Source organism: Uloborus diversus, chromosome 2 (assembly GCF_026930045.1).
Source record: "Uloborus diversus isolate 005 chromosome 2, Udiv.v.3.1, whole genome shotgun sequence".
Lineage (NCBI taxonomy): Eukaryota > Metazoa > Arthropoda > Arachnida > Araneae > Uloboridae > Uloborus > Uloborus diversus.
The window spans coordinates 164,832,242-164,857,323 of NC_072732.1; the positions used below are offsets into that span (position 1 = coordinate 164,832,242).

The 25,082-nt window shown below is 33.9% G+C and overlaps 1 protein-coding gene across 2 annotated transcripts in view; it reads right to left on the minus strand.

The window, feature by feature from the left end:
- The window catches only part of LOC129216120 (uncharacterized), an 80,514-nt gene extending 63,297 nt beyond the window's left edge, over positions 1–17,217 (minus strand). For both annotated transcript variants that reach the window (XM_054850276.1, XM_054850275.1), the window contains exon 1: positions 17,079–17,217. The gene's annotated coding sequence lies outside the window, so the exon portion shown is untranslated. The remainder of the gene's footprint in view (positions 1–17,078) is intronic.
- Positions 17,218–25,082: the final 7,865 nt, after the last annotated feature.

The window sequence follows — 25,082 nt, forward strand, 5'->3', positions numbered from 1 at the left end:
TGATTTAGCAAATTTTGTGATAGCTATTTACTGACTGATTTGTATTCAAGAATTATTTAATAAGTATATGTACATTCATGGTTAAAAAGCACAGTAAACTCCGAATGCAAGAATAATAGTTGTTGTTCTTATCCTCATATATATATATATAATAGCCAATGATCGAGTAACACTCTTGACCTCATCAACAATGGAACTCACTCCACGCCATGATAATTTGATACCATGTTTTGGTAATGTATAAAATGCAGGGAAAGGCTTTATTGTAACAAGGCTGAACTAGATCCAGTAACGTAACTGTTTTACTGGTGAGACTGTCATTTCAGGGCACTAAAGAAACGAAAAAGTGGTCATCAATGAACGTTATTTACTGAAGCTTAGGGTTAATCCACTGGAGTTAGGGTTTAAAATGTCAACTATCAAAATGTCAGCAAACAGTCAATTGCTTCGTACAAATTTGGAGTCAATTTTTATCCATCATATCTTGACGAGCGATTTTCTAGTTATATAATTTCAAAATATCAATTTAAATCGTATCTAGATTATTAATTTACAACTTTTCTTAGAGTTTTTACAAGAAATTTGTCTTTTTTTAAACCTTTAGGTTATAACATCTGATGACTTAGAGCGAAATGCTTGCAAATTGAGGCTTCAAACAACCTATAAACCTTTTATATTTGTCACCGAAAAAGCTTTTTATAGTATATCTAATTTTGGTGCTGCCGTATTATCGCAAATAGGGCAAAGATTACCTCCTAAAGGATCGAAATCGGATGACAACCACCAAATGAAGAAATTTAAATTTTTTATATTTCTATATTGTTAGTAAAATAACTAGGTTTAGAGTGTCAAATTTTGTTGTGATGATTCATTACTGTTACTATCGGTCATTTCCCCTACAGTTGTTATTTAAATTGAAACTTTAAATTTAGAATGAACATTTTGCACAGAAGTTGTTTTGAATCAGCATAATGAACAGAACTCCGGATTTGATTTAGTTTATTTGTTTTCCTGAAAAAGGGTAAAGAATATATACTACCGCGCTAAGCACAGATGACGTATCTGCACATTTTATCGAAATTGAAAGATAGTCACCAGGTGGTCGTTAGTAATTTAATTTACCTAACTGTCAAATTTTTTGGCGATTTGTGAACGCGAAATATTAAAAAATGCTTTAAGAAAAAGCCGTAACTGCACAGTTTGCGGAGTTTGCGAAAGCAATTTGAACCGTAAGTGACAAATTCTAAGCCTTTAAAGTGGTATCTGCGCACTTTTTCCCTTAGTAATTTGTAGATACGACTTTTATACCTTAGTAAAGCAGAATATTTAATAATGTAGCAGTTTATTGTAACACAGAATATTAAAATTAGTTTACCGTTGAATAATTGATACAGGTTGATAATAACAAGAAGTTCTGTCTAGAACTAGACGAGCCTACTTTCCCGTATGCCCATACTACTTTCTAGTACCTGATCAATATTCTCAAAAATAGCTAAAATCGCAAATTTTTCAAACATATTTTTAAAATACTTTAAGCTGATTTCTGGGAATAAAATATTCCTCACTCATCTAAAAAGATTAGATGCGTAAAAAAAAAAAAAAAAAAAAAAAAAAAAAACGAACAAATGAAATAGCAGCAACTTTTAAACAAAGAAGCTAATACACTTTTTTCCATTAAAAGAAAATCTTTAACAGCTTTCAAAACGAAAAAATAACTAAAATTAATAAGCTCATTAAAATGAATACATCATATAAAAAAAAATCGCTTCTTTTTCCCCTGTTGCCAAAAACATTTTTTACATGAATTAATGCACTTACCAAAACAAAACAAAAAAAAAAAAAAAAGAAAATTAATTTGAATTCTGAAATTTTGAATTCAAATTATGTTTTTCGCAATCACGAACTGAGACAGGACTATACTTATTGGAGTTATTGTTTCTAGAAACGGCTCCTGTCCCCCCCCCCAAGCCTGCCTCTCCTCCTGGGCGGTTACGTGTGCATAGTTGTATGTGTGCGTAGACCTGTGTGTATGCACGTAGGCGTGTGTGAGTGTATGTGTGTGAAGTTGTGTGTTAACGTGCGTGTGTGTAGGATATGGACGCCTCCGACCAGGAGAAGCGGATAGCTCAAAACCGGAGCAGCCGCGCCGCGCCGCCAGCAGAGGACGGTGGGCGGTGCTGCTGCAGAGGCTTCTGATCCAAGTTGAAAAAGGCACGGACACCAAAAACGGTCAAATGAAAACAATAAGCAATCGTGATTGCTCAACAATAAAATGTCAACTTAAAGAAATAATTTTCTTTGTCCAAAAAAAAAAAAAAAAAAAGTCGCCTGCGCATATCTTTATGTAGAAACATTCGAGTTCATTCGCCAAAAACTGAGTACCTAAATTGAAACTTTAGCGTAAAAATAAAAACAAGTCATATCAACAATAATTATTTCACATTTAAAACCATGGCTGCCGAGTCGGAGTCAATCTCATTTTGAGATAAAGGAATCGGAGTCGAATATTTAAGAATCGGAGTCAGTCATTTGTCCTCCGTGTATAAATTTTTGCCAAAGCTACTAAGTCAGAGTCGAAGTCGGGGAGTCGGAGTCCGATTAATTAATTCCAACAAAATTTGTTTGAAGTAAATCCGCCTTCAAGTAAGGAATCTACATTGACTTTCAGTTTCCCCGTAGGCGCTATTGTTAAGGGATTTGAACTGTTCAAAATTGAAAGGAGAATTGTTCAAATCGAAAAGATATTTTATATACAAGTTTTTCATCAAAATCTTTTTCCTACAAAGTTTGTTTGAAGCAAATTCGCCTCACAGTTCGGAATTGCCTTGAATTTCCCCGTAGGCGCTAATGTTAAGTTTTTTTTTGAACTGTTCAAAATTGAACAAAAAATAGTTGAAATCAAAAGTGAAATATGGGAATGAGGTGTCCTCACCTAGATCTTTCGAACAAAAAAAAGTTTTTTCGAATCGGACTATTCCTTCAAAAGTTATTAGGGGGAGACAGACAGACCGACAGACATTTTTCCTCATCTCAATACCCTACTTTCCAATTTTTAACTTTTCGATATTTATTCAATTATTTTATTAATTTTTAATTTTTTTTGTTTTTGCGATATTTTTAAGATGCATTAAGCCTTTTTTCCTGCTTTTTTTCTTCTTTTTCTGACCTTTACTGGGAAAGTAGGCTAAAAAAACGCATTTCATTCCACGGTCAGTAATATCTTTAATTATCGTCTGCTTTCAAAATTATCTTCATGCTCGGTAAAAATGAATCTAGAAAATAAAGTTTTAACAGTCCGGAGTTTTGAAAATGGTGTCTTTCAGAAGGTAGATTCTGTTAGATTTGTATTAACAAAATAAAGCGAAACAGCAAAGTCCAAAGAAAGCAGATGTTTTCAGTATTATTTAATGATACATTGAGCACGTTTTACTAAGCTATTTTTGTCGCATCTGTGCAGATACCCCTAAAAATGCCTAGTAATCGTCACTTACGGTGAAAATAGCTTAGTATATGAAAAGGTTTTAAAAAGAAAATTTGTCGTAACTACTTTTATTAATTTTAAATTAAGATTTTTACAAAAATACTCTCTTACGGTTTTTAGATAAGTTATTTACGAAACAACTACCGCAAGTTGAGCATTTAATTAAGTCATAAATCAAAGAAACGAGTTGTAAAACTTTAATCATCGATTTCTCATTTTGAGCTCTACTGCAGATACCGCAACTGTGCTTAGTACGGCAGTATACATAAAAACACTATGTATATACAATGTGTTCGTAAGTGTAGTTATTCATTTTCCTAAGTTCTAAAAGTAATACCTAACTTCCTTGGTAATACTTCCTCTTATCACCCTTAAATGACCCTTCATGCGAAACTCCTTAAATAGAAAATGTGCAAGTAAAATGCTTAATATCTTTGATGGCCTAAAAAATAGTATTTATAAACAAATTATCATTCATATTTTCTTTAAAATTTTGACAAAGAAATTTTATTGTTTAAATTAATTCATCGTAAATACCATAACTGATCCTTACCAATCTATTTTAGCAATACATCACAAGAAAATACTTATTAACGAGCAACGACACTTTCTATGTATTTTAGTCAGTGGTTGGAAGTAGCGCTCTATAAGTAGCGACGCTACTGTAGTAGCTACATTTTTTAGTAGTTTGTACTGTAGCGCATTACTTTTCAAAAAAAGTAGTTTAGCGAGTAGTTCGATACAAAAAAAGTAGTTTGTAGCGATTTTGAAAAACTACTTTTAAATAAAATTTCAAAAAAAAAAAAAAGAAGAAGAAGAAAGTAACGGAGGTTTCAAACGAATCTGACTTGTGCAAATTTTACGCGAGTAAAATTACGCGAGTAAAATTAAAAGGTTAATTAATATTTAACGCGAGTATTTTACGCGAGTAAAATTTGCACCAGTCAGCTTCGGAAGACTGAAAATTACTAGCTGACCTCAGATTGAAGCCATATGTTCTTTCTGTTTGACGCCATTAGTTTGTTTAGCATCGAAATTTTCACATTTCCCCAATATTCACCTTATGGCTTAGAGACAACTGCCAATGTACCGCGTTTCATGGGCGCCCATATGAAAGGCAAGTTTTGGCTCAAATCCCCCCCCCCCCTCTGCTTTAGAATTTACCTCTTTCTTTTAGTACTTTTTTCTTCGCAAAAATGTAAAAACATTTCTTCTCCAGCCATTAATGAATAAGTTATTAAAAATGTCAATTTTTTTGATAATTCTAATCTGTAATGAAATCGGTTTCCATGTGAAAATATCCTACTAAACCATGAGAAAAATATCTGACCCCCCCCCCCCCCCAACCCTAAAACTTAGTATACGGGCACCCATGCCGCTTTTGTGTTTTCTGCAGGGCTGCGGAGTCGGAAGGAAAATGGCCGACCCCGACTCCGACTCCTGGAATTTGAAACGCCCGACTCCGACTCCGGATTTTTTTAAAATTTTTTTAATTGTATTTTTTAAACTCCCTCTCTCCATTCAAGGGAAGGGGGAAAATCTCTTAACAGAGATTGAAATATTAAATCCTTTTTATGAAAATTTAGCATTTTGTTTTTTATTGTAAACCCAAGACGTCATACAACGTTAGAAATTCAATTTAAAAATCAAACTTTCCAATAGTTACGAGTTAAAAAGTGAGATGACTTAAAAATCCCTTTTAAAAATTTTGAAAATGATTATCTGTAATTTGCCCCCCTTTAATGTTTAACAAATATATATTGATCAAATCGTGTGCTTTCAATTTTTGAAAGCTGTAACTTGAGAGAAAAAAAACTTTTTTTCTAAATCCAAGTTCTTGAGAGGGAGTGGTTTGCCCCTGGTGACATCCATCTAGTAGATGACACCCAAAGTTAATTTCAGAGTTTATAAAAAATATAAATACTTTAATTCTGAAAATTTTCACGAATATATTTTAAATTATATTTCATCAATAAAATTTCAACGAAAATAGGGCACATATGCGTCAGGAGCTAATTTTACACAAAACGCGGCGGTATACAAATTTGTACGAATAGCTTTTACTATACCTATATTTCTTCTTCGCTAAATTTTTAATTTAAATTTTATTGGCTGCTTTAGAATTAACCTAAATATGAAGATTTTAAGATTAACTGCAATTCTTGAGTGTAGTAATCAAGAAATTTTTTACACTTATTTTGTTCCATACTTTTTAGTGAGAACCAATCTTACAGAAATAGTCTTAATAAAGAAAAAAAACATTAGATTATTTCATCGAATCTTTTGGATTCGTACTTTCGGGCCAGAACTTCTTTGAATTTGCCGATCACACTTAAACGTTTCAACCTTAGCTACAGGCGTCGACTTACTAATTTGTTACGTTTCTTTTACTATTTTAAACTAAGATAGGACAAAACACTATATTTCTATTTTTATTTGAAAGTGATTACTTGAAAATGTTATTCAACAAAACCGTTTGCTGACAGTTGCTATTAGTTAAGTTAAAAAGCAAGCAAACTAGGGGACGGCTCCAGAAAGTTCGGTAAGCATTCAAGCTAGCTGATTGCCATAATGGCAGTTATTTTCTCTTTAGTATCTTTTTATACATGTAATCGAACCAATTGGTAATCAATTTTTAAAAAATGCGAGGAGAGTCAGTGAAAAGGAAAGAAAAAAAGAAACCCGGAGTCGGAGTCGGCATGTTTTCCAACGACTCCGACTCCTTTATTCCAAAATCAGTCCGACTCCGACTCTTCGACTCCGACTCCACAGCCCTGGTTTTCTGGCAGCTGAGAATGTCCCGTGGATGAACATTTTAGATTTCAATGAGACTATTGTGCCAATATCCACCTAATATGGAAGCTACTGTAAATGTTATGGAAGACGATGATATTGAACTGCCTTTTTTTTTGGCCGGCTAACAAATGTTACAGTATTATAGAAATATATGGTCACGGGACTTTTTCGTTTCTTGCAAATTTGCTCCTTTTTCAAAAAGCTAACGGTATTAATGTCACCTGCATATTACTGTCGAATTTCAACGCGAGGGATGCGTTCCAAGGCTCCTAGCGTAGGTTGAAATTTCGCGTCGTGGAAAAGGGTATCTATATGATTTTTTATGAGTATACCAATCATTTTGAGACATTTGAAAACGTCCCTCAAACTGTTTTAACCCATTTCTTAACTTCCTATTACCGAATTTAAACATAGAGAATAGAGAAGTGAAATTTCACTGTATTTTTAAAAAAGCTGTGTTATTGAATAATTTTGTTTAAAATACTGTTAGGTTAGGATGCACAAAATCAGTGGGAAATAATGGCATAAAATGAAACGGTACGTATATTATGTAGCAATAAAAAAATGCCACACTACAATAGTACTACAATAGATACCGTAATTATATTCGACACACTTTTTAGTTGTTCAAGCATATCGAAAATCTTTAGTTGTCAAATATTAGTATTTTTCCTTCTATTTTCAAACTTTAGATAAACAGCTGCTTATGTGAACTTATGTTTCATCAAACTCATATTTAGAAAGAAAAAGATGCGGAGTGGCGATTTGTAAATTAACAAAGCGATGTTCCGACTAGTACGTTGGAGAATTTTCGCTTTCAGTGATGCTAAAGGAAAAGTTCATGCACGAAATTAATATTCAGTAGCCAGTAGAGTAGGTGATACTTAAGCCCCGCGATTTCCTCACGAATACTTTCGTGCTACAGGGTGAAGAATTCGCGTTAGCTCTAAAATTCATTACTGGAGTAAAGCTCGCCATATAGACATTTCGTGTAAATCAAATCACGCTGTTGCGCGAGTCCACTGTAGTTTAAAATTGCACGTTGAAGTAAGCATTCTTAATTATCTTTCATATTTCAGATATTTATTAATATTTGATTATAAATACTAGTACAGTTTGGGGTACTTTCCCATTTGTTTATTTTTTCTTTTTCACTGATTGAATGTTGATATATTAACATGATAAAAGTCGATTATTAAATATTTAAGTTTTTGAGGTTATTCGGTGAAATTGAAAAAAATGCTCTTATTTCATTTTATGAGTGGCACAAAAAAGGAGATGTTGTTTCAGTCCGAACCTCTAGCTTGAAGCTCAAAATCAATTAATTAGTTCCTTCCTCCTCCATATTGTTTACCCCTATATTTACCCCTAGATTTATTTAAACCCCTAGTTTTAAAAATATTGGGCCACTTTCAGACTCGGGCCCGGACCACACACAACAGGTGTCCCTTCTCCTCTCCTCCCCCAGTGCACGCCCCTGACTGCATCTATTTACACTTTCAAGTAGCCGAGTTGCACTTCTTGTCTTGAATGAAATATTCACTGTCAGGAAAGAATTAAAATTTTTAAGGTTGATTTCCTTCAACTTTTAAATCCTTTCTTGCAGCGAATATTCGTAAAAACCGTTAAAAATATTTGGAATGACAAATTGGCTCAGCAAACGACGGAAAGAATAAATAATTCTTGGTAATATTCCATGTTCAAATGATTCAGTTTATTATTCTAAATCATTTTTTGAATCTTTGTTCAATTCTCAAATGGTGTATGCTTTTATTTATTAATTTTTTTAAAGTAGCTAAAAAGTAGCGAAGTAGCAACTACTTTTTAAAAGTAGTTTGTAGTTGTTACATTTTGGAAAAAGTAGTTGTAGTTGAAGTTAACTACATTTGTAATAAAGTAGTTGTAGTTCGCTACAAATAAAATGTAGTTTTTCCAACCACTGATTTTAGTTGTTTGAACAGTTTTAATAATGTTTTTTTAAGCTTTTATATGAAAATACTATAAAAAAAAGGTGAAGATTAGAAGTATTATACCATTTCTTACCGTTGAATGAACTCTAAAAATTTAAATGAATTAAGAAACATTTCGAGCTTCTCTTTAATGAGCCTTGGCAATATTTTCGTCCATAGAAGCATTTAAATGCAGTCCAAAATCCAATTCGAAACAGTCAGGAGTGGGGAATTATGGAGTATTTATTGAATTAGACAGTTGATAATGTAGTTAAAACAAATATGAGCGCCTAATCTTAGCTACGTGCCTGGTATCTCGGTTGAACATTTCAGAAATCTGGCAAGCCTAATTATAAGCAACATAGCTCGGCTACTCCTGTCGCCGAAACTTGTCATACATCTGCACTAATTTCTTCCAACTTATCATAAAATAATATGTGCAAAGAAACACAGCATTTTGTACAATAAATTTACAACGCGTCGATTTGTAAAAACACTCGACACCATCGCTGATTACGTAACCGTCAACTACAGGAAACAGGAAGTTGTTTAGTCATTTCGTATGAGTCAAATAAATGCTGCAACTTGGCAATTAAATAGAAGAAAAATTCAATGCAGCTGTTTGGAATATTTCTGCTAAGTGTTTACTTTACCGAAGAAATGTGAGATTAGCTTTAGTTTACTCATCGAATATTTTATCGCTTCCTTTTTTTATAACCATTTTTCTGTTATGACCGAAACACAGTGCATCAATAGTCCAGTCAATGAGTGCGCAAAGCAGGGGTGTAGCGTGCATAGAATATGCGATAATTTTTGACTTCAGAATATCGTTAGAGGTTACACAAGAAGGGAATGAAAATAGCCGATATTATTCGAACGATTGGATTCAAGAGTAAAATAGTCTATGACACTGTGAAACACTACTAGGAGACTGGAGGGACTGCCGACCGTCCACGGAGTGGTCGTCCAACCACTGTAACGACTCCAGCGAATGTGCAGAAGATCCGCTGTCGCATCCGTCGCAATCCAGAACGCTTAATATGAAAAATGGCCAAAAAACTGGTGATCAGCGAAAAAAGGGTCCGAGCCATCCTGAAAAACAAGTTGGGACTTCGTTGTTACAAGATCAATCGCCTCCACTTCCTCAATGACACAATGAAGCAGAAAAGATTGATAAAAGCTCGACGGATGCTTCGCTTGACCGCTGGTGCTCGCCTCTCGAAGGTTATCTTTAACGATGAGAAAATCTTCACCATCGAGCCCACACATAACCGTCAAAATCATCGCCAACTGCTTAAGAAGGGTCAGAAGAAGACCGCTGCTGCAAAAATCATCGGACACAGTCACTTTCCAGGCTCCGTAATGGTCTGGGCTGGCATTTGTGCCACTGGGAAGAGGCCGCTTGTTTTCATTGACAGAAACGGCAAAATTAATGCTGCGAGCTATAAGCAGCGGGTTCTATACGACGTACTCAGGCCATGGGCAACAGAACACTTTGGCCAAGATGGATTCACACTCCAACAAGACTGGGCTCCTGCGCATTCGGCCCGATCGACGATTGCCATCTGCGAAGATCTGTTCCCAGGTTTTTGGGGGAAGGATGTTTGGCTCCTAACTCACCGGACCTCAATCCGATGGATTACTCGATGTGGTCAATCTTGGAGGACAAAATCTCGGGAAAACGATACGCCACGGTCGACATGTTCACAACGGCTCTGAGGCGTGCCTGGAATGAGATAACGGTGGATGCGTGCGCGAACATCGTCGGCAATTTCAGACTGCGGCTCCGTAAATGCATTGAAGCCCAAGGAGCTAATTTTGAACAATTGTTATAATTTTTTTGTTCAATGTTATTATTATTGTTTCAATAAAGAGTTTTTATTGCTTTAACTTGTTGATTTGTTGATTTATGTGTTAGTTACAGCCTATTGAAATATCTAATAAAATTGTGGGAACTTTCTCCGCACCCTGTATGTGTCAAATGTTCAATAATTTTCCAGGTACACGTTGCAAAAAATCGATGATTTTCGAAAAAATTCTCTCTTTTTGTCAAACATTTGCTCCTAGTGCTTCTCAGGAGCAGTATTCATGAAAATTGTCAATGACAAAGTTGTAGAGCTTTAAATTTCCGTCAATTTGATATGCTATTTTGTTATATTTTATTCAACCAATGAAAAGTTATAGAATTTCAAACACGCACTTTCATGGCAAAAAATGGAACACTTGCCATTCACAAATTTCAAACTGACTCGAAAGGGTCGCGCACTTCCTCTTTCTTCATTGAATTCGACAATCGTGATGGACAATAAAGAAGTATTTGTGGATTACTACAACACAAATGATGTTTAAGGGTTGAGGGGGGGGGGGGCTCGTAAAATTGTGACTTTGTGATAAGGGGGAGGGAAAGAGTAAGAAGTGTGATATCAAGCAATTTTTAATACTATGTTTATAAAAATTAGTTTATGAAAAGTACTTTGCGACAAATGGGGAGGGGGCAAAATGTTGAGAAAAAATGTCTATGCAGTATGAATTAGCTCCATACCCATTGCATTTTTTTACGAAAGTGAACTGACGAAGTGCAGAAAGTCAACATTTCCTCAGTAAGAAATTTTAAGAAATAATTAATAAGTAAATATACTGCAAGTCCTCGACGCTGAGGGGGGGAGCCAAATTTTGTGGTTTTCGATTATATCTTGGAAACGGCAGGAAAAATGTGTTCCGAATAAAAGTAAAAATTAACTAAATTTATTGTGAAATCGTTTTCGTACATATATGTCACATTTTCAGTATTATTTTAGATACGCGTTCTTGAAAATCAATACCTTTTCGAAAAAAAAATTATCTCGTTCTTTTTGTCTCAGAGTTGTCTGTGCCAAACAGGCGCTCAAGGGATCTTGTGCAGCAATCGTGTGACAAGGACCCTGACGGTTTTCTGTGTCTTGAAAATCCACCGACTGAATACTTGAACTGCAGATTCAAACCTGATACTAAAGAAATACGAAGCCTATGCCCAATCACATCGACATCCAGCTGACAAGCAATCAAAAACTATGAAGTTCTAGCATGTACTCAAATTCATCACTTTTATTGAGAATATGTGACGTTATAGCAGGATAATCAACATTTTTATAACAGAAATAAGGTAAATGTAGCTGACCGGCAGCACCTTTTTGTAATTATAGTTTTTATTACATTATTATTAATCATATTTTGAAAGTGTTTGTATGGAATATGAACTGACAGTAATTAGAAAATATCATCTTTAAGGTGACATCTTGGTTCGATTCTGAGAAGGAAGGGTCACGTCAACAGCATTTAATTATGCATTAATTATGTTCAGAAGAGGGGATCTGGGACATCTCCCCCGAAAATTTTCAAGATTGTTATTCGAAAAACAGTTTTACACTATCTGTGGTATGTTAAGGGAAGAAGACTCTGGGTCATAGTTCTATAATTTTTCAAAATGCAAACTCCAAGCACGCATTCCCAATTGTGACATGTATAAGGGAATTATTTCTCACCTCCCCTGGCAAATTTTTAAAATTGAAATTCAGTTAACGCAGTCATAGACAATTTTAAATAATGTTAGAGGGGTAGAAGGTTTTGGAGATCTCCCCCGAAACATGTTATGAATTGAAGTCTTTTACTATTAAATTTTTCATGATCTTCGGTAATGTTTGGAGAACGACAGTTTCAGATACCTCGGCGAGTTGTTTTTTTTTAAAAATTAAAGTAGAAAAGACGAAATTTATTCGGTATTGAATGATGATGAATGATTAATTTAGAGGGCGTTTCTTGGAGGTTACGTTGGGAGCACTCTTACGGTTTTTCGAAATTGCAGTCCTAAGTTCTCAGGTGTAGGCCATCTTTAATGACGTTAGGGTAAGAGATGGGGTTTGAGAACGTTTTCCCGGGAGTTTTTCAAAACCTAAGTTTTTTAAAAAGTCACTCACAGGCCAGCTTTGGGAACGTAAAAAGAAGGGTTTGGAATTCCACAATCTTCTTTTCAGTTTGGCTACGTCTCTCCTATCTTCATTGTAAATTTTAATTATTGGTAAACATATTGTGTTAATATTTTCTTCCAATTTTCCTTTGCCAAACACGACGATTATTTGGTTGGATTTTCCATAATAAAGTTTTCAATTTCTCGCTTAATATTTTTGTTTTCTTGCAATACAAGCGTTTACGACCTTAGAAAAAGGACTTTTAACATTTTGAACGGATGTGGTAATTTTCTGAGATACCTTAGATCTCTATTCCACTTCATTTTATTTTAAATATGTCACCTGCATCTCTTGATCAAGCTTTGATTTACTTACGGTTTTTACATTCAAACATTTAGAACTTTTGTTGTGAGTATTCATTACAATACTTTGAATCTCTTTTTGCATTGGACTGTTTTTTTTTTTCTCTCTCTCTCTATTTCAAACCTTTTTCGGCGACCCATACATTTTTCTCCATTTAGTAATGATTTTCAGGACAACATTTTTCATCAAAAAAAAAAAGAAATGCTTCGGCTACCCCTATCCTATGGGATATCCTAATGAAGCTGTCCTATTTATTTATATATATATTTTTTTAAACTGAAAAATCATGAAGCATGGTTTTGTATAACCAGGGCCGTCGAAAGACAAGGCGAGCACCATGTTAGTTTTGTCGCCGGTCTTCCTAGCATTATGCTAATTTTACTCTATGCACAATACTTTAATTTGAGCTGAGCCCATAGTTTTCTACTAGGCAGACATACCCACTCTGCGACCTAGTGAAGAGTGTACTGTACTGAATACTTCTTTTTTCGTTGATAAAAATGTTTGAAGCGCACATTTCCGCGGCTCTTACTTAGATATTCTTAATAAAAGAGAATCATGGATGTTCCTAAATTGTATTTTAAGATTACATTTTCTATTCAAATTTCACAAAAAACACTTTTTGGCATTATTATTTCAATTGTTCATTTATAGTTACTATTTTAATTGTTTAAAAGAAAGAAAGGTTCCCTTTTTCTTCGTTAGTTGCATCGTTAAAATGAAATTGGCGGCCTCACTTCTGAAAAACGGGGGGGGGCGGGGGGGGGGGGTACGAAGACTCTCCTCAAGAGTACGTAAAAAAAGCATTATTAATGCATCTATTTCTTGTTGAATGAGTTTAAATATTTTTTCTTTTCAAAATTCAAAAATGTCATGTTCTAAAGAAAAACTTTCCGGAAAAAAAAAATCCTCCCCAAAAAGTTTGATGGCGCAACTTGCGCCATAATCCCCCCTGTTTGCACGAGGCCTTCGAGATAGGAAGGCCATCCAACTAGCAAATGACGTCATCGTTTGTCGATCCACAATGATATTGGGAAGTGAGCACTTCGATTAATATTTTGGTTAAATAAAACTATTTGGTTTATTTATTATTGACTTCTGTTATTTTAGTAGCATTACAAGTTCTACTTTTTCATTTGAAAACATAAGAAGGAACCGATAATCATACATTAAAAAATACACTGAGCTTAATTCATAGTATTTGACATAAAAACATTTATAAGTATTACAAAGTATTCAAATAACTAAACACGATTTTATTTTACAATCATGTTAAAACAAAGTGATAACTAAACACAGTTTTATTTTTCATTGGAAATTGTTTTTTAACTAATCGCATTTTAACTACTCGTATATTGTATTGAAACATTAAGTCTTAAGAAGTATTCAAATAAATAAATGAATTTTCATTTTACAATTACATCAAAACAAAAAATAATATTACTATTGTATTTGAATAAGAATTAAATGAAATTTTAAAAAATAAATAAACATTTTTACTTAAGAAAACGGGAAACATGACTGCAATATGTTTTAAAGACATAACATCAAATTAAAGTACATAATACCATATTATTAATGTTAACTTAGCTGAGCAAATTTATGCTTTTCGTAAGACGTGAATGCTTGGGTGCCATCCACCAAAGTAGACGGTGCCCTACCCCCTTCAATTATGAAAACTTCAAAAAAAAAAAAAAAAACCCAAAACATCTCCATCTCCCTTAAAATTTCAAGGGCACAGTTATTTATAACTATAGCCGTTGAAAAGTTATCATTACTATGAGACTATGATTCCGACCCCCCCCCCCCTTCGGTGGGCACTCTCGAAAAATTACACAGGAATTCAACTTGAAAAACGTTAATTAAAGAATGTATAATACAACATCATGAATACTGTATGTTGTACATCCAAAAAATGTATTCAATATCCAAACAGCCTTTTTTTTTTGGAATTCGGCTACTTTTCCATTTTCAGCTTTTTCTGCTGCTAATGATTCTTGTGTGTGTGTGGGGGGGGGGCTTTAATAGTTCATCATTTTAGGCTTTTGAAAATTTATTTTAAAAAGCATTAATTGATGACGAAGTAACCTTTTTCAAAAAACTTTTCATAGAATGACCATTTTAGCAACTTTCTTTAATACTTAAAACCTCATATATGTTAAATTTAGATCAACATTTTGCTGAGTATGCTCTTTTAGGAAATCAATGTGACAGTTTTGTGACAGGTGGAAGGGAGAGGATAACAAGAAGTGTGACATCACGCGTTGTTTATAACAATATGCTCATGTTGAACAGCGTTACATGTAACAAGGAGGAGGGGGGGGGGAATTTGTTCAAAAGTTTGCATAATACTTTATAGACAGCCCCTTAATTCAATTTATGTTGCAGTTTCAGAGTTCCTGAAAGCTTATTAATAGAAAACCCAAGGAGTTCAAAAAAATATGTAGTTCAAGATATTTTGCCCTTTTTAAGCATAAAACAAACAAGCACAGAGCATTTGGCAAAAACACGTTGTGTATCCACTGCTCAAAACTAATCTTTCGCAAGCCCAGAAATTATGAATACCGTTAACTTAACCACAATGTGTGCATAAATATCATAAAACTTAAAGACAACAGTGAAAAAAAACCGTATATATTTTTTTAATTTACGCACAGAACCAGCTTGTTTGAGTAACATTGCAGGGGCGTAGTTGGGGGGAAATGTTTGAGTATCGGACCCACGACCTCCGGCGTTCAAATCTAATCTTCTATCTCAGAACTACGGAAGCCCATCAAGGAATGTTTTTTGATCAAAATAACACATGCTAGCGTATGAAACAATAATTAATCGAAACGGAAAATATAAGATTAGTTCAGTTAAAACCCTGTTTGAATAAACTTGCCTTACATATTAACTGAATATCAACACCAAGTTACGTTGCTTCTGATAGCAACAAGTATATCTGCAGAAAATTTTGACATATGTATATTGTCAGCTTGGAAAATCCATTTCGAATAAATGCGTGTACAAAGTTGAAAAAATAAAGAAATAAAAAGTTGCAAGTTAACCGTTTCAAATATTAAAGCAGTATACTAAAATTACAAATTACAGACAAAGATATCAGAAAGGAAACTGACAATTGTTCGTGTAATAGAGGAAAACTTAAGTAATCTTAACTGCCTAAAATGTAAATTTTGTTTATCTGAGAAAAGTACTTACCTCCGAACTTTAAAATTTATTCCATGAGACGCCCAGCTTTTTTCTTCACATGCAGGTTGTTCAGAAGCGGAAATCGCTGACTCAAATTCACTCAGCAGACACTTATATTATATATATATATTTTTAATTGCCTCTACATTCCGGTACGTGGAAAGGATGAGATAAATCCATCAGTATTGTATTCAAAAATGTGCAGCCGAAGTCAATATTTCCTATTTCATCTATTTCAACCAGACCAAGAAGCACTATTGTTTAACTGGTAGACTGCACTGCTTTCAAAGTTTCGCGCCAAGTTCAAAGATCGACTACTGGTGGCGTAACGAAGCGGGGGGGGGGGAGGGAGGGGAGTTGTGTGGCCTGTTATCACGTGGGTCTCGGTTTGCACCCCTGATAAGAACCTGCTCTATCTTATCGGTATTAATGTAAATCGCATATTTATGTTAGCTGAACATATAGTTTTCAATGTACTTCACTTTAAATCAGTGAAAATGTCTTTTTTTCAGTAATTGCAAATTGTATTTAAGTGTTTTTTTTTTTTTAATAGAAATGTCAATATTTATGATAAGATTTAGGAATTAAAATGTGTATTCATCGTGTTTTTCTTTAGCTTCATCAGTTAAAGATATCGTCATAATTTATTTTGGTTTAGTTTCCATAAACAAAAAGAGCATCAAAAACCTTTTCTTCCGTTTTCGTGGATCAATTTAATAATTTTCAAATACTTTGCATTTAAAAATTGGTTTAATGATCTATGTATTTACCATTATCATTTTCTATTAATCTAAACATATTCCTGTTTGTTTAAACGCGGTTCAAAATGCATGCGATTACATAGTATCGGTTAAAAAAAAATCTATCACCACCTTGAACTGAGTTAAATCAAAGACTTTATTTGATTTTTTTTAAAAAAAGGAAATAACGGAAAAAATTTCTTTAATTTTCCTAACCCCTCAAAAACTTGTATCCAAATAAAAAACCAGAAAACTCTAAAATGTGAGAATTTTTCTCACACTACGTTTTCCCCCTCAATTTCAACAACTGATTCATTTATTTACTTTTGTTCATTTAGGGATTCTAACGTTTTAGGCTTCATATAAATAAATTTTCAAATTTCAAAGTACTATAAGAATTTTAAACACTTGCCATAAATAATAAATAAACGAACTTTATTCACCAAAAAAAACGCATTTATGAATTATGTGATAATGATCAAATTTAAAATCTAATCACTGATTAAAGAGAAATGTTTATTTACATTGTTGTAAAAAGAAAACATTTTTCACAGATAATAATTTGAATTTCCGAGAAAATACATTAAGAGTTTGAAATGATAGTAAATCTTACCAAACAGTCCAATTACGATAATATATCCAAAAAAACATTTTGTGAAACAGGTCGTTTCCCAGCGGGTAAAAAGAACAAGTGTTAGTGCTTTCTTTGTTGCCTAGTTTAATGCAACTGTTGATACTCGGGGTATGACTGGGCGAAAGGTTTGCCAGCGGAAACCTGCTGCTTTTTCTTTTCCTAGCTGCTCAAAAATTCAGCCAATAGAGCGATGTGATGAGGTGATGTCACTTCACGTGATCGCTTAAATGTTATGAGGGATAAAGTCTGCTTTTAAAGAAAAAAAAAAAGATAACTAAGAGCTTTGTATGAAATATGCAGATTACTTGATTTGCTTCAAAGTGCTACAACGTTATTACTTATTTCGGGAAATTTATTCACTACGTTTCGTTTTTTATTTTCTTGCATTACATTGTAGCTTTGTACAACTCTTTAAATCGGTTGAAACATGAACGTATTTAATGGGTAGAAAGGGAAAGCAGCTGATCCCTTCCAACAACAACAAAAAAAAATTCTTAATTAAAATATATATATATATATGTATATATATATAAATTTTTTTCAACAAACGATAGACGATTATTGCAATTTCTAAACTTATCGACGAATTAAGCTCTGGTAAATCTTTTTTAACGTTTTTATATCGAGTTCCAACCAAAGACACAGAAGTAGGGTGAATTTACCGCCCACAAAATGTTGCCGCCCGAGTCGAAGCAGGTCCGTCGTTGCAAAGTTTTCCAGAGAGAGGGGGCAAAGGGTATGAATTGAATGCATTTGGAAGGAAAAAAGCGTCAAAATACAAGAAAAAATGCATTATTAGGGTAAAAGTGGGAGAGACGCCATGCTTTTTGCAGAAATTAGATAAAAAATTCAAATTGCAATATAAATCAACCATGTATGGGGCTATTCTTTCGTTACGTTGTTACTTTACACAACATTTTTCAACTTTAATGCCCTTTATAACAAACTTACTGACCACTTTTCATAGTTTTCTCAACTAGTTGTTAAATCTTTATGCGGTTTAAGTATGTACAAAAAAAAGTTGAAAATTCATATTAATTTTTTGTGGTAAAAACAATTTCTGAAATTTTGTTACGTGTGTTACCCTTTATAAAGCTAGATATTTAAAACTTTGTACATATTCGTTTAATTCTGTGAAATATAAATGAGTAAAATCAAGATTTGTTTTTTATAGAGAGATACATTATCAAAGGTGTTTTTAGGGATTTTTAAAATTTTTTAAGTAGTAAATATTATTGTAATTTGGTGATATTGGTGCGATACGTGTGTTAACAGAACGTTACGTGTGTTAACCTTTGTGAATATTACAACTGAATAGTCACAAATACTGCACAAAAGCATTTAATTACTTGAAATTTACTGAAGAAAACCAATTTATTTTAACAATTGAAGCAGATCATGGTTTGGGAAGACAATTTTACCGGACTTTTCCACTGTAAAGTGTGTGTCTTTCTGATGCTGTTTCTTTGCAAACAACAATAAAAATTTCAATGAAATTTAAAAGTATCTTTTATTTTCTTTTAGTATGATAACGAAAAATATCAAGGGTTATTTTAATGGCAATATTTTCATTGTGGATAATTCTAAATTTCCTCATCAACTTTTAAAGCATTATGTTTGTTACTCAGAAAATAAAAGAAGTGGAATAAACTGAAGTTTTGAGAGTAAAATGAACACTTTTACACTTTTGTTACATGTGTATTATGTGTTACATGGGTTAATATTATTTATAAATATATTTTTTGAAGCTCTTACGTTTCCAGTTCAAAATGAATACACTCTGTACAAATGTGCCTAAAGAGTTACGAGTGCTGCCGCATGTAAATTTTTTTCATTCAAAAGTCATTTTGGTATAAAAATGATTTAAGTCTATTTCAAATCACGTCGACTAAAAGTCCCCAAAATGTTTGACTAGGGGCGCCCAGGAGGGGAGGGGTTATGGTGCAGCCTGCGCCATTGAATATTTTAGAGGAATTCATTTTGTAGAGGTTTTTTATGCTATTTCGGGGGCAGAGAGTTGCTCTGTGGGATTCCAGGGGGATGGGCCATCTTCTTTGGAGGGATGGTAACCTTTGTGGTAAATTATGCGGTTTGGATTTTTCGTATCCACATAATACCAGTCACCTACTTGTATCTCAGTAACAGCCTTTGTTTTATTTGATCAATCATCGAAAATCACTCAAATCTTTTGCAGATCATCTGCATCAGTGTTGGGCATCAACTAAAAGAATCAACTAAATTTGTAATTGATTGATTAGTTGACTTAAGTAATCTGACTCCCATTTAGTTCAGACTAATATTTTTAAAATTTAGTTCAATTGCAGACGAAGATTAACGTTAGTTTAAACTAACTCGTTAGTTGCTCAAAAAAACTAATTTAGTTCAGATTGATTTAGTTCAGATTAAATTAATCAGATTGAATTTAGTCAGACTAAAAGTAACCAGATTAAAAGTAATCAAATTGATTTGATTACATTTTTAATTCAGATTAAATTCGTAAAATATAAATGTCACATGAACAGAGGCACATTTGTATTTCTACGTGTATGTACATATTTATGCAAGCATGCACGAGTAAATACGTGTATATACGACTATGTGCGTAACAATACGTATATAAACGTGTTATCCTGCGTATGTTCGTGTACGGAGGTATATATGAATTTTTAAGTGAATATACATATTTATGTGTGCATATACGAGTAAATACGTGTATATACGAGTATGTACGTGTAAACAAGAGAATATGCATATGGATACGTGTAACCCCGAGTATACTCGTGTACAGAAGTAAATTTGCTTTTAATTGTGTATACACATACTTATGCGTGCACACAAGCGAAAATACGTTTATATACGTGTATACATGAAAATATGCGTATAGATACATGTTACCCTGAGTATACTCGTGTAAAGAGGTACATTTGTATTTCGACGTGTATATACATATTCAAACATGCATATACGAGAAAGTACTTGTACATACAAGTATGTTGTGTACACACGAGAATATGCGTATAGATATGTGTTACCCCGAGTATACTCGTGTAAAAAGCTACATTTGTATTTGTACGTGTATATAGATATGTATGCGTGCATAAACGAGAAGGTACGTGTATATAAAAGTATGTTCATGTACACACGAGAATATATGCAAACATACGTGTTACCCCGAGTATACTCGTGCACAGAGGTAAATTTCTATTTAAACGTGTATATACACATTGATGCATGCATATACAAGAAAATACGTGTATATACGAGTAAGTACGTGTACGAATGACAATAGGTATATAGATACTTGTTTAACCCGAGTATAATCGTGTAGGATGGAACATTTGTATTTCTACGTTTATATGCATATTTATGCGTTTATAAACGAGTAAATACGTGTATATACGAGTATGTACGTGTACACATGAGAATATGCGTATAGATACGAGTTACCCCGAGTATACTCGTGTAAAGAGGTACATTTGTATTTCGACGTGTATATACATATTCAAGCATGCATATACGAGAAAGTACGTGTCCATACAAGTACGTTCGTGTACACACGAGAATATACGTATAGATATGTGTTACCCCGAGTATACTCGTGTAAAAAGCTACATTTGTATTTGTACGTGTATATAGATATTTATGCGTGCATAAACGAGAAGGTACGTGTATATACAAGTATGCTCATGTACACACGAGAATATATGTAAACATACGTGTTACCCCGAGTATATTCGTGCACAGAGGTAAATTTCTATTTAAACGTGTATACACACATTGATGCATGCATATACGAGAAAATACGTGTATATACGAGTAAGTACGTGTACACACGACAATAGGTATATAGATACTTGTTTAACCCGAGTATACTCGTGTACGATGGCACATTTGTATTTCTACGTGTATATGCATATTTATGCGTTTATAAACGAGTAAATACGTGTATATACGAGTATGTACGTGTACACATGAAAATATGCGTATAGATACGTGTTACCCCGAGTATACTCGTGTAAAGAGGTACATTTGTATTTCGACGTGTATATACATATTCAAGCATGCATATACGAGAAAGCACGTGTACATACAAGTATGTTCGTGTACACAGGAGAATATATGTAAACATACGTGTTACCCCGAGTATACTCGTGCGCAGAGGTAAATTTCTATTTAAACGTGTATGTGCATACTGATGCATGCGTATACGAGAAAATACGTGTATATACGAGTAAGTACGTGTACGCATGACAATAGGTATATAGATACTTGTTTAACCCGAGTATACTCGTGTAGGATGGAACATTTGTATTTCTACGTTTATATGCATATTTATGCGTTTGTAAACGAGTAAATACGTGTATATACGAGTATGTACGTGTACACATGAGAATATGCGTATAGATACGAGTTACCCCGAGTATACTCGTGTAAACAGGTACATTTGTATTTCGACGTGTATATACAAATTCAAACATGCATATACGAGAAAGTACGTGTACATACAAGTATGTTCGTGTACACACGAGAATATGCGTATAGATATGTGTTACCCCGAGTATACTCGTGTAAAAAGCTACATTTGTATTTGTACGTGTATATAGATATTTATGCGTGCATAAACGAGAAGGTACGTGTATATAAAAGTATGTTCATGTACACACGAGAATATATGTAAACATACGTGTTATCCCGAGTATATTCGTGCACAGAGGTAAATTTCTATTTAAACGTGTATACACACACTGATGCATGCATATACGAGAAAATACGTGTATATACGAGTAAGTACGTGTACACACGACAATAGGTATATAGATACTGGTTTAACCCGAGTATACTCGTGTACGATGGCACATTTGTATTTCTACGTGTATATGCATATTTATGCGTTTATAAACGAGTAAATACGTGTACATACGAGTATGTACGTGTACACATGAAAATATGCGTATAGATACGTGTTACCCCGAGTATACTCGTGTAAAGAGGTACATTTGTATTTCGACGTGTATATACATATTCAAGCATGCATATACGAGAAAGCACGTGTACATACAAGTATGTTCGTGTACACAGGAGAATATATGTAGACATACGTGTTACCCCGAGTATACTCGTGCGCAGAGGTAAATTTCTATTTAAACGTGTATGTACATACTGATGCATGCGTATACGAGAAAATACGTGTATATACGAGTAAGTACGTGTACACACGACAATAGGTATATAGATACTTGTTTCACCCGAGTATACTCGTGTACGATGGCACATTTGTATTTCTACGTGTATATGCATATTTATCCGTTTATAAACGGGGAAATACGTGTATATACGAGTATGTACGTGTACACATGAGAATATGCGTATAGATACGAGTTACCCCGAGTATACTCGTGTAAAGAGGTACATTTGTATTTCGACGTGTATATACATATTCAAGCATGCATATACGAGAAAGTACGTGTCCATACAAGTACGTTCGTGTACACACGAGAATATACGTATAGATATGTGTTACCCCGAGTATACTCGTGTAAAAAGCTACATTTGTATTTGTACGTGTATATAGATATTTATGCGTGCATAAACGAGAAGGTACGTGTATATACAAGTATGCTCATGTACACACGAGAATATATGTAAACATACGTGTTACCCCGAGTATATTCGTGCACAGAGGTAAATTTCTATTTAAACGTGTATACACACATTGATGCATGCATATACGAGAAAATACGTGTATATACGAGTAAGTACGTGTACACACGACAATAGGTATATAGATACTTGTTTAACCCGAGTATACTCGTGTACGATGGCACATTTGTATTTCTACGTGTATATGCATATTTATGCGTTTATAAACGAGTAAATACGTGTATATACGAGTATGTACGTGTACACATGAAAATATGCGTATAGATACGTGTTACCCCGAGTATACTCGTGTAAAGAGGTACATTTGTATTTCGACGTGTATATACATATTCAAGCATGCATATACGAGAAAGCACGTGTACATACAAGTATGTTCGTGTACACAGGAGAATATATGTAAACATACGTGTTACCCCGAGTATACTCGTGCGCAGAGGTAAATTTCTATTTAAACGTGTATGTGCATACTGATGCATGCGTATACGAGAAAATACGTGTATATACGAGTAAGTACGTGTACGCATGACAATAGGTATATAGATACTTGTTTAACCCGAGTATACTCGTGTAGGATGGAACATTTGTATTTCTACGTTTATATGCATATTTATGCGTTTGTAAACGAGTAAATACGTGTATATACGAGTATGTACGTGTACACATGAGAATATGCGTATAGATACGAGTTACCCCGAGTATACTCGTGTAAACAGGTACATTTGTATTTCGACGTGTATATACAAATTCAAACATGCATATACGAGAAAGTACGTGTACATACAAGTATGTTCGTGTACACACGAGAATATGCGTATAGATATGTGTTACCCCGAGTATACTCGTGTAAAAAGCTACATTTGTATTTGTACGTGTATATAGATATTTATGCGTGCATAAACGAGAAGGTACGTGTATATAAAAGTATGTTCATGTACACACGAGAATATATGTAAACATACGTGTTATCCCGAGTATATTCGTGCACAGAGGTAAATTTCTATTTAAACGTGTATACACACACTGATGCATGCATATACGAGAAAATACGTGTATATACGAGTAAGTACGTGTACACACGACAATAGGTATATAGATACTGGTTTAACCCGAGTATACTCGTGTACGATGGCACATTTGTATTTCTACGTGTATATGCATATTTATGCGTTTATAAACGAGTAAATACGTGTACATACGAGTATGTACGTGTACACATGAAAATATGCGTATAGATACGTGTTACCCCGAGTATACTCGTGTAAAGAGGTACATTTGTATTTCGACGTGTATATACATATTCAAGCATGCATATACGAGAAAGCACGTGTACATACAAGTATGTTCGTGTACACAGGAGAATATATGTAGACATACGTGTTACCCCGAGTATACTCGTGCGCAGAGGTAAATTTCTATTTAAACGTGTATGTACATACTGATGCATGCGTATACGAGAAAATACGTGTATATACGAGTAAGTACGTGTACACACGACAATAGGTATATAGATACTTGTTTCACCCGAGTATACTCGTGTACGATGGCACATTTGTATTTCTACGTGTATATGCATATTTATCCGTTTATAAACGGGGAAATACGTGTATATACGAGTATGTACGTGTACACACGATAATATGCGTATAGATACGTGTTACCCTGAGTATACTCGTGTAAAAAAGTACATTTGTATTTCTACGTGTTCATGCCTATTTAAGCTTGCATATACGGGAAAGTATTTGTATATGCAAGTATGTTCGTGTACACACGAGAATATGCATATAGGTGCGTGTTAACCCGAGTATACTCGTGCAGAGAGGAGAATTTGTATTTAAGATTGTACATACAATTTTATGCGAGCATATACGAGGAAAGACAAGTATGTACGAGTATGTTCGTGTACACAAGAGAATATGCGAATAGATACGTATAACCCGAGTATACTCGTGTACAGAGGTACATTTGTATTTGTACGTTAATACGTTAAAAAACATATTTATGCTCGCATACACTTATATATACGAGTAAAAACATGTATTAACGAGTAGTTTTGTGCATATCCGTATATATACGTGTTATCCCGAATATTCGTTAATACTGGAAATTTTGTATTTCTACGTGTATATACCTATAAGTACGTGTAAACACAAGTAAATACGTGTATATACGAGTAGATAAGAGTAAACCCATTTTTTTTTTTTTTTTGCATTTCTACCTGTTATCACGAGTATATTCGTGGACGGAGGTATGTGTAATTTCTAAGTGTATGTACAAATTTATTTGTGCATACACGAGTAAATACGTGATTACACGGTATGTACG